Source organism: Condylura cristata, unplaced genomic scaffold, assembly GCF_000260355.1.
Source record: "Condylura cristata isolate star-nosed mole 26May11 unplaced genomic scaffold, ConCri1.0 scaffold00006, whole genome shotgun sequence".
NCBI lineage: Eukaryota > Metazoa > Chordata > Mammalia > Eulipotyphla > Talpidae > Condylura > Condylura cristata.
The window spans coordinates 38,360,024-38,371,945 of NW_004567107.1; positions in this window are offsets into that span (position 1 = coordinate 38,360,024).

Sequence of the window (11,922 nt, forward strand, 5' to 3'; positions counted from 1 at the left end):
AAAAAAAAAAAAAAACCACAATGAGATACCACCTCACCCCAGTGAGAATGGCACATCTTCAAACAAATGCTGACAAAGATTTGGAGAAAAAGGAACTCTCCTGCACTGCTGGTAGGAATGCAAACTAGTATAACCACTATGGAAAGCTGTTTGGAGGTTTCTCAAACAGCTAAAAATGGAGCTTCCGCATGACCCAGCAATCCCACTCCTAGGTATCTATCAAAAAGACATAAAAATACTGATTCAAAAAGACAACTGCACCCCCACGTATATTGCTGCTTTATTTACAATAGGAAACACATGGAATCAACCCAAATGCTCAAAAGTAGATAACTGGATTAAAAAGATGCAGTACATATACACAATGGAATATTGCTCAGCAATATTGGAATATTGGAATATTGCAGCAACATGGATGGAGCTGGAAGGGATTGTGCTTAGTGAAATAAGCCAGAAAGAAAAAGAAAAATACCAGATGGTTTCACTCATAGCAGGAGCATAAGGGATTTGGGGGGTAAGGGAGAGCAATTGTAATAATGAAAAAACAAAGAAAAACTATATACCAGAGACATTTTATGGTGATGGGGAATGGGATCAAAAATGTGGTGGGAAAGGTGCACAGGACTATGGTGATGGCACATGGGTGAACTGGTGGTGGGAAGCCCACGGGGATTACAACTGAGATGGAAAAATGAACAAAATGAAGAATAATATAAAAATAAATAAAAAAGATTGGCAACAAGACCAGGAGGCCCATTGTTACTGCTTCTGTTTAAATTTTATTAGCAGTTTGGGCCACAACCATCAGACAAAAATCAGGAAACAAATGGAACCCAAGTCAGAAAACAAGTAGAACTATCACTATTCACAGACAGTACAATATTATATAGAGAAAACCCTAGAGGCTCCATCAAAAACCTATTAGAGGCCCTCCCTGGTGGTGCAGCGGGTTAAAGCACAGAACTGACAATCTAAAGCCACTTTCCGCATGAGTTTGATTCCCGCCTGCCCCGGAGGGGACCACATGGCGTGGCAGACCTCTCCTGGCCCGCCCGCTGCTCCCCTCAGCAGTGTACTTCATCAATCTGCCCGTTCTGTTCCCCACTCTGTCTGGTGAAGCCTCTCACTGCCCCTGAGCCTCTGGCCTATACCCCAGTTCTATATGCACAAATAAATATTAAAAAAAAAAAAACCTACTAGAAACAATGCTATAGTGAAGTAACAGGTTAACAAACTGAAGTTTTATATATGTATTTCATATATACAAACAACATACACAGGCAAAAGAATGTAACTCCACTTATAATTGCTTCAAACAGAATTAAATACCTCAGAATTAAACTATTATTGAGGTAAAAGACCTATACAACAAAAATTACAAGGTGTTATTAAAGAACTTAAGAGAAGCATATGCTCATGGATGAGGAGAATCAGTATCATCAAAATTATTGTACTGTCAAACGATAAATGAATAAATTACAACACCTGCAATATGTTTCGAACAAACTAAACAAAAAATATTGAAACTCACATGAAACAACAGAAGGCCTCATTTTGCAAAAGCAACACTATGCAAAAAAAAAAAAAAAAAAAAAGAGAAATGGAGGTATCACATTACCTGCCTTCACACTTTACTATCAAGCAACATTATTAAAGACAGGTATATTGGCACAAAATCAGATGCATGGATCAATGAAATTGAAAGCTCAGAGATAAATCCACATATATATCAGCACCAAATCTTTGATAAAAGCAGCCATGACCATAAAATGTGGAAAGGGTAGGCTCTTTAATAAATTAAGCTGAGAAAATAGGCAAGTCATACCGAAGAGATTTGGGATTCATCACTCACTAACCTCACACACAAAAATAAATTCCAAATGGATTAAAGGTTTAGCTATAGTTCTGTCACCAATGCACAGAAAGCACTGGAGATATGTTCCATGATACTAATAATAGTTTGTTTTTAGTGACCTGACCCCTCTGACAAGAGGGCTAAAAAACAAAGAATTGAGATTACTGTATGTTAAAAGACATATAGCAAAAGAAAACACAAAACAGCTTTAAAAATATCCTGCTGAATTGGGGAAAAAACGTAGTACAAATATATAAGTAAGGCATAGATATCTGAGATCTATTTTTAAAATTCATGCAATTCAACAATGAAAATAACTCAATTAATAAATGGGCAACAGATATGAACAGACAATTCACCAGAGGACATCCAGAAGGCCAAACAAAATACATATGAAAACAATGTTCTAGTTGCGTTCAAAAAGAGATGGAGGTTAAAACCACAAGGAGATTGCCGCCACACCAACGAGAATGACACATATTTAAAAACCTCCAAGGCCCTCCCTGGTGGCACAGCGGGTTAAAGCACAGCACTGAGAAGCTTAAGCCTATTCCTCATGAGTTCGATCCCTGCCTGCCCCGGAGGAGATCCACATGGCATGGCAGACCTCTCCTGACCCACCTGCTGCTCCCCTCAGCAGTGTGCTTCGTCGATCTGCCTGTTCTGCTCCCTGCTCTGTCTCTGGTGAATCCTCTCACCCACCGCATCTCTGGCCTGTACCCCAGTTCTGTATGAATAAATAAATCAAAAAAAAAGTTATATTACCTAAGCAATTTACAGATTCAATGCAGTCACCATCACATCCTAATAACATTCTTCACAGCAAGGAAACAAAATTTATGAAATTTGAATTAGAAAAGATTCCATAAAGCCATACAGTTCTAAGAGGGGAGGAAAAAGTGGCTGTGTTACACTCCTCAACTTTAATGAATTCTAGCAAACTTTCAAAGAATAATTAATACCTGTTCATCTCAAACTCTTCCACAAAATTGAAAATGGAGTAATGATAACCAAACATAAGGAAAAGTAAATATGCTAGACAACATCAAGCTAAAGAGCTTCTTTGAGGACACAACTGTCCTCAAAACAAAAGATGCCCTGCTGAACAGGAGACACCTTACACATGTCTGAAAATGGGTTAATATCCCAAATAAAGAAGTTGTAAAACTCAATAAAACAGCCCAACCCAAAAATGCACAGAGAATATAAAGACTTCTCCAAAGATGCCACACAGATGGCCAATAGGCAGTGGGAAGCTGCTCATCATCTCATTATTAGGGAAATGCAGCAGAACAACGAGCTGTCACCTGGTCCGGTGAGATGGCTACCATTCGAGGAGAAATGAGAGAACACTGTACACGTGGACAACAATGTGAAATGGAGCAGTCCTTATAGAAAGTGGAGATTCCTTAAAAAAATTAAAATAGGAATTCCATATGACCTAGTTATCCCGATTCTGGGTATGACTCATCCCCCTCTCCACCCTCCAAATAAAGGGTAAAAGCACTAATTTAAAGAGAGGTATGCATCCCCATGATTATTGGAGCATTTGGTTTTATTTTTTAAAGATTTATTTATTTATGCATACAGAACTGGGGTACAGACCAGAAATGGGGGTGGGGGGGTTTGAGAGGATTCACCAGAAATACACTGCTGAGGGAGCAGCGGGATAGAACTCATACTATAGTAGCTGTGATAGCTTCATAGTGTTGTGCTTTAACCCACTGCGCCACCAGAGAGGACCCTGGAGCATTCTTTTTTTCTTTTTTTTTTTTAAGATTTATTTATTTGTGCATACAGAACTGGGGTACAGGCCAGAGGCTCAGGGGTGGTGAGAGGCTTCACCAGAGACAGAGCAGGGAGCAGAACAGGAAGATTGGTGAAGTACACTGCTGAGGGGAGCAGCGGGCGGGTCAGGAGAGGTCTGCCACACCATGTGGTCACCTCCGGGGCAGGCGGGAATCAAACTCATGCGGAAGCGGCTTTAGATTGTCAGTGCTGTGCTTTAACCCGCTGCGCCACCAGGGAGGACCGGAGCATTCATTTTAATAGCCAAGAACTGGAAGTAACTTAAGTGCCCTCCCGCAGACGACTGGATAAAGGTTTGTATACCCAGCATGGACTGCTACTCATGAACTCCTGCCATCTGCAACATGGGTGGATGCAAAGGGTGCTATACTTAGATAAAGACACAAATGATTTTACTCATATGTGATATATACTAAACAAGGAAATTAAGTAAAACAAAAAATTGTAGACCCAATTAGCAGTTAACTGAAGGGAAAGGTGTATGGAGGTGGATAATTTGGGTAAAAGGGGCCAATTGCATGATGAGGATAGAGCTGGACTTTTAGTGGTGAACTTCAAAAAGGAGATGCTGGCTTATAATCGTGCACAGCTGAAACTTGTAGATATTCTAATGCAATGTTAAATTAATAAAAAGTAAAATAAAGCCCCTTCCTGGTGGCACAACGGGTTAGGACGCAGCACTGCAAGCCAGTGCAGCCACTTCAGTGTGAGTTTGATCCCTGCCCCGAGGGGATCTACATGGCGTGGCAGACCTCTCTTGACCCACCCACACTCCCCTCAGCAGTGTACTTCATCAATCTGCCTGTTCTGCTTCCCACTCTGCTGTTTCTGGTGAGTCCTCTTACCACCCCTACACCTCTAGCTTGTACTCCAGTGCTGTATGCATAAATAAAAATCTTTTTAAAAGTATAATGCTCATTTAAAACCAAAAGAAAAAAAGATTCTATTTAATAAATAATAAAACTTCTCCCTAAAATTTTGCATTTCAAGGCCCTCCCTGGTGGCGCAGCGGGTTAAAGCACTGCACTAAGAAGCCGAAACCACTTCCGCATGAGTTCGATTCCCGCCTGCCCCGGAGGTGACCACATGGTGTGGCAGACCTCTCCTGACCCGCCCGCTGCTCCCCTCAGCAGTGTACTTCGTCGATCTGCCTGTTCTGCTCCCCGCTCTGTCTCTGGTGAAGTCTTTCGCCACCCCTGAGCCTCTGGCCTGTACCCCAGTTCTGTATGCACAAATAAATAAATCTTAAAAAAAAATTGCATTTCAAAAATTGGCAGCTTTTGATTATCTGAAGGGAAGCAACATTTTCTGCATTGCTTCAAATGTTGTTCTGTATTTAGAAGCTTCTAAGTGCCAGTTAAAATAAGTTTCCCACTCAATTAGCTTTTTTCTAATTATGTGGGTAAGTAACCTAATTTGGGAATTTCAATACTTCCCTATTTTGGCTAATAGCCTTAAAGCATCTTCAGTTAAAAGGGCCCACCTGGAAAGGAATTTGCAACTGGAAGTATGTAAAGCCAGCAGGAGCCACAGGTGAAGAACATCACCCCTGGCCTTCTATGAGCAGGATCTGCCTATTTTCTAAAACTCAAGTCTCCTTAAACCCAAATCTCTCACTGCCTTAGTGAAGACAGAAAAGAAACCTCAAGCTAGAATTTCCCATTGAAACAGTGGTCAGATTAATTCAGTGGAGAAGGAAACCTAGCCTCAAAAAGGAGGGAAGTAAGGAAAGGAGAAAGAGAAAGACAGCACCAAAAGTCCGGCTGCCCACCAAGGACCTGTAGTTTCCAGGAGCACTCACCGAGCCCATCTGGTGCGCTGGGACAACTGCTAGGGAGACAATTGAACACAATTCCCCAGAGGAGTTGGGTGGCTCTGGATCCTGCCATCTGCCTAACGCCAAGAGTTGTTAACCAAGAAATGGGACTGGGACAGACAAGGAGATAGAAGCCCAGGGAATCCTTGAGAACTATCTAGTGATGGGGAGGGCGGGCTTATATACACAAAGAGCCTGTCTGCTATGCAAATTAGGTTTGTTAGCCATGTTCCCATTGGTGCAATGATATGCAAATTAGGCGAAGAGTTAGCAGAGCAGTGGGTGGAGTTTCAATCCCAGACCACCTGTGGCAGCTGCTGGGTTTCCATCTCTTCCTAGAGGTACATGTGTCTGGCAGTGGCTCTACCCTCCTGGGGCCCCAAACTCCATGCCCCCCATTTTGTGTTCTTTCTTATTTTTAAATGTTATTTTCTCCCCCAGTGTTTTTATTTCTTTGCTGGTACCACTGCCTGGTTTTCCCTGTGAAACCCAATCATGGTGCCTGAGGGTCTTTGAGTTGGGGATCTCTGAGAAAGAGCCTAGACCTGGCTCCAGGTGGGGTAAGAAGGGCCTTACCTCCTCACAGAAAGCTGATCTCCCCACACAGAGATGTCTGCCTTTGAATAAAGTGGAGAGAAAACACAGATAGCTGAGGCAGGAGAAGATACAACTTGCCCATGACTGGGAGCCATTTGGATAGCGCCTTTCTCACTCCAGGCTTTGTTCCGAGGATTACACAGATTACCTCAGTCCCCACAGCCCCTCTATAGCAGACCCTACTATCACATCTGTTTTATAAATGAGGAAGCTGAAGCACAGAGTCCCTGGACTTGCTTGTATTTTTCATCTACTTCCAACCGCTAGGCCATCAGTACCCTCATTTGCTGAGCATTTCAGCTTTACACTGTTAGGTCATTTTCGCTTCTTAACAGGCTCCAGGTTCTTATCATTTACAAACCTCAAAGTCTTTCAATCTAAGTCATCCCACCCACCCCCAGCTCGACTTCCTAACTCTGGGTGCTGGGGTGAGGAACAATGCTCTCACCTCTCTCGCTCTGCAAATCCTTGTTGAATGGGGCCTGCAGTGGGGAGAGGTGCACAGAAATTTGCAGGCTTTAGCTGTTGTGCTTGGAAAGGTGATACTTTGTCAGGTATCTGCTGATCTAGTTCATTAACTAGGAGCTCCATATGGACAGATGGCCCCACGCTAGGGCTCCCTCAACCCCTCCACCCCATCTTCCAGCTGAACTTTAAGCTTGCCACCCTGCAAGCTGGGGGCCCACAGTCTCACCAGACAGCTGCTTGTGCTTCCCCACTCCTCAGAGTGGCCTCTCCCACTTGGCCATCAGTGAGCCATCTGTCTCCCCCAACAACACGCTCTGTACATTCCACCTGTCCGGCCCTCAGCTTTTTTAGCTCAGGTGGTCACTTCGGCCACAGAGTGTGAGGACATGTGGAGGGCTCAGGCACCCAGCTTCATAAGTCATTCTCTTGGGGTTCTCCTCCCGAGTCTTCAGGTAAAGGAAATGCTTCTTTTTCCTCACCCAGAGGGAGAAAATTCTCTTTCCTATTTCTGCATTCCCCAAATGGCAGCGTCTTCATGCACCCTGGTCCATGAGGCGGGGCAGTAAGCGGCAGCTGGTGGGAGTGCCTGTTCCACCTCTTAGCAGCCCATGGAGGCACACTCCCCTGTGGGACATGACTGCCTCCCCTGCTCTGCCCTGGGGGTGCTTCCTGCCCCAGGGGTGAGATGGCCCCACCAGCGAGGACAACATGTTCTTCCCTCTCGGTACTGAGCTCAGCTGAAAGAGAAAAATCCCTTCAACTATCTCCGAACACACAGAACCGCTCAGAACTTTTTGTCTTTTATCCTAAAATTTCCCCCTTAAATCATGAACTTTGTCCAAAAAAAAAAAGCAATTGTTATAAGGGAAAAGTGAAAAGTCACAAACAACCATAAACCAGAGACATTCTACAGGGGTGGAGAGGGAAATAGGATCAAAACTGGGGTGGGAAGAGCACCTGGGATTTTGGCAGTGGGACATGGGTGGGAAGTCCCCGGGGATTACAACCGAGATGGAAAAATGAACAAAATGAAGAATGATGTAAAATAAATATATTTCAATTAAAAAAAAAAACCATGAACTTCAGAATACTTAATCCCTTTGAATGTGTCTCCTCATTGGCCAAATAGTGTCTTTCTCCTGGGGACTGGGTGAGGATTCATCAAACCGCAGGCTCCAAGAAAGTGCCCTCAACCTACCATTGTTGTATTTAAACAAGCATCTATGATGTCTCTCCTGAGCCCTATGGACACAGGTCCTCAGTGCCCCCAGGATCCCACCTACAAAGTAGAGGCCATGCTCAGGAGGGTGTGGATCCCAGCACGCAGGTGCTGTCACTATCCTCAGTTAGGTCCGGCCCAGAACACCTGCAGCCCCAGTGGGGTTGACAGTGCATCATCAACCGTGGACGGTGATGAGGCACACCTGAAGCTTCTATACATAATGCAGTGTCACTTCAAGAAAAAATACGTAATTAACTTAAAACCTCTTTTTCCATTGCACCCTACAAATGCAGAATATAGTTCCTGGTTTAAAAAAAAAAAAAACTTCTGACATGTTAATGCTTACTTTTTTAAAGTTAAAAACAGAAATCACACACAAATATAGAATGAGCACATACCAAAGGCTTGCTAAGTCTTTCTTGACAAAGTAAGTATGATGTTAGAAGTGATTCTAGAGTATTTTGAGGAAATAAGTATGTATAGACATTTAGAAACAAATGTTGGAATAAGAATGTATAGCTAGTTAATATCTTTAAGACAGTACCACCAGGCCCTCCCTGGTGGCTCAGCAGGTTAGGGCACAACACTGTAGCTGCTTCAGGACCAGTTCAACGATCCCTGGCCACAGAGGTGACCCAGATGGCACGGCAGACCTCTCCTGTCTGGCCCGCTGCTCCCCTCAGCAGTGTACTTGATCAGTCAACCTGTTCTGCTCCGCACCACTCCATCTTTGGTGAATCCTCTCACCCCTCACACCTCTGGCCTATCCCCAGTTCTTGTCTGCATAAATAAATAAATCTTTTTAAAAAAATTATGTAAAAGACAGGCCCTCCCTGGTGGCGCGGCAGGTTAAAGCACAGCACTGAGAAGCTAAAGCCACTTCCGCTTGAGTTCAATTCCTGCCTGCCCCAGAGGTGACCACATGGCCCAGCAGACCTTCCTGACCTGCCCGCTGTGCTTTGTCGATCTGCCTGTTCTGTTCCCCACTCTGGCTCTGGTGAAGCCTCTCGCTGCCCCTGAGCCTCTGGCCTGTACCCCAGTTCTGTATGCACAAATAAATAAATATTTAAAAAAAAAAAAAACTATGTAAAAGACAACCTGGCAGTCCCACTCTTGGTCATTTACTACAGGATACAAGGCCATCAACAAAAAGCTCATATGTTCTACAATGCTTATAGCAGTATTACTTACAATAACTAGCACACAGGGCAGCCTAAATGCCATTCAATGGATAAATGGATCAAAAGAGGCAGTTCAGACATCGTTTGGAATATTACATTACCACAAGAAAGGATGAAATACAGCCATTTTCCACAAAATAGAAATTCTAATGTCCACAAAACTAGAAAAAATATATGCAGCAAAACAAATCAACAGCATAAAAAATAATAGCATGTTCATAAACAATTCAACAATGTAAAATGTTTTAGAGATCTACTGGACATCAACAGACATCTGAGGACTCTGGAGTTAAAGAGGGGGAGTTAAAGGGACAAGGAGACACAGGGATGGTGATGGTCTGGGGCTGGAGGGACCGAGAAGGGCAGAATGGGAAAGTACTGTTATGGAGCACAGAATTTCAGCTGGAGAAGACTAGAAAGTTCTGGAAATGGTCAGTGGTGACGACCAAACAACATGTGAATGTACTAAGGGCCGCAACTTATAATGATAAAAGTAGTACCTTTTTCTGTTATTTTTAGTGCATCAGTTTTTTGGGTTTTTTTTAAAGATTTTTTTTTTGTATACAGAACTGGGGTACAGGCCAGACGTGCAGAGGCGGTGAGAGGATTCACCAGAGTCGGAGCAGAACAGGCAGATCGACAAAGGACACTGCTGAGAGGACCAACGGGCGGGTCAGGAGAGGTCTGCCGCGCTATGTGGTCACCTCTGGGGCAGGCGGGGATCGAACCCATGCGGAAGTGGCTTTAGCTTCCCTGCGCTGTGCTTTAACCCGCTGCGCCACCAGGGAGGGCCGCATCACAGTTTTTAAGGTAAAAATAAAATGAGTCTGGAGGTCGTTTTTATAAGGGGTGGCTAGGGAAAATCTCATTGAGAGGAAGTGAGGGAGGGTCCTGTGTCTGTCTAGAGACAGTGTCCCAAAGTGAAGGGACAGCACACACAAAGGCGGGTCCTCGGAGGAATACTGGGGTGTTGCTAGGAGGCCAGTATGAACAGAGCAAGAAAGGGAAGCGCAAGTAGTTAGAGATGAATGAGTTTAGCAGAAGTAGTAGTAAATGTAGGTGGTTGTAAGAATCTGGTGCTACACACACGTGCACACACACACACATACACATCCCTAATTGTTTCCACACAAACCCACATACTTCATCACACTCAGTTCACACCCTTCACCTCCTCTGAGTTTCCATTGCTAAACCATCCCTCTTAAATGAGGAATCAATTTAGCAGGAGCTGGAATTTGGCGCCCTCTGGTGGAATAATGTTAGAATACCATATGTAGACAACTATCTAACACCATAGAAGGTGTGTGAATGAGAAATCTTAGCCACCCTTCCAGGTCCCTCGTTTTCCAGATAAGGATACCGAAATCTTAAAAAGGGATAGGTTTTGCCACTGTGACTGCTCAGAGCGCAATCAGCTAAAACCTCTATCCCTGGGTCCCAAAGCTGATGCTTCTTTGTTTAATCCCAGCGGCCTACAGAAACGTGTGGAGGAGGGATAGGGTGTTTCATCTTCCCATTACTGGAGAAGCCTGGAGACAGGCCTAGCACTATGATGTTCCCTCAGCCCTGGGCTGCCTCCAGAGTCTTTATATGAGCTGAGCAGAAGAACACAAGTAACTGATGCTCCCCATCTCTTCCTCGAGATAGAAAAAGCCTTTCCTGAAAGCCTGGGAATGTCATTACGGGAGGTTGGAGATGGAAAGCACAGCCTTACCCCTTCTGTAGAGACCACTCCATGTGCTATCCTCATTGGCAATCTGGCGGCTGCCTGACTTCGTGACACCTCTCTTCCTCCACTATTATTATGGGCAGGGGACCAAGTTCTTCTCAACTCTCTACCACAGAGGTTCCAATTATGTCTGCTATAATATCATACTGCTAATATGCTAATATTCTTTTTTTATACTACTAATATTCTTACTGTGTGGCCCTCGGCAAGTCACTCAACCATTATGAGCAGTTATTTGTGCAGAATAGGCACAGTTTGGCTTAGCTGTTAAGATTAGAATTATGACCTTGAGCTGTTCATTCTGTACGAAGCACAGAAGGAACCTTTGAGGAGAAGTCTTCTCAGAGAAGGTGATGTCTCTATGGGGCTTTGACGGTGCTGTAGGAGTTTTCTGAGTGATATGGCCGGGGGTGCAGTGACTTTCCATGCATAGGTATAGAAGCTTGGAAGAGCACTGGGAGAGGATGCATAAGCGTTTGATGATACTATGGAAGGAGGAAGAGTGTGGTGGCTTTCCACCACAGCAATTGAGCTGGATGCTGGTTTTCCAGAATTTCTTTCCCTGTATGATTCCTATTAGGGTTGGCCACAGGAGAAGGTCTGAGTGAGATGTGGATGGCGGATGTGAAGCCTCAGTCAAAATCCACTGAAGGTCACTGTTGGCTCAGGGCCCAATTCTCCTCCAGTTTCTCTAAGTCCCAGACCAGGTGTGTGCTGCCAGCTCTGCCTGCAGGTCCCCAGGTCCGTGAGGTGGGAGGACTCTGCTCCCCACTTCCAGCTTCTCCTTGCTCCCTCCCTCCCCGAGTCACGTCCACTTCCTTTGTGCCGCCTACCCCTGTCCACAGTTCTCCCCTCCACTGTGTGTGGTCTGACTCCCACAAGAAAAGCCTTGTTGCAGGCCACTCACAGTGCTCGCACCCAAACAGAGAAGGGAGCGGAAGTGAGCTCAGGCTGGAATTGCCCACAAACCTTCCCAATCACTTCAACTTTCTTGCCCTCCAATTCTTCTCAGCTTCGAATCTGGACCACTTACCCCACGCGGGTTCTGCTGATGGCTGTCTCATGGGGTCTATAAAAACTTGTCCAGTTCCACCTTGTATTTATTTGCTCTCGGGGAAGAGCTTTGGTGCTGAAAATTCAATCCAGGGGCCTGAGAAGATGAATCTCTGGGACTCCTGGAGGCCATCACCATAGACCCTGCCCTCCTGCAACCCTGGTCACACCTGAACCCATTGGAAACAT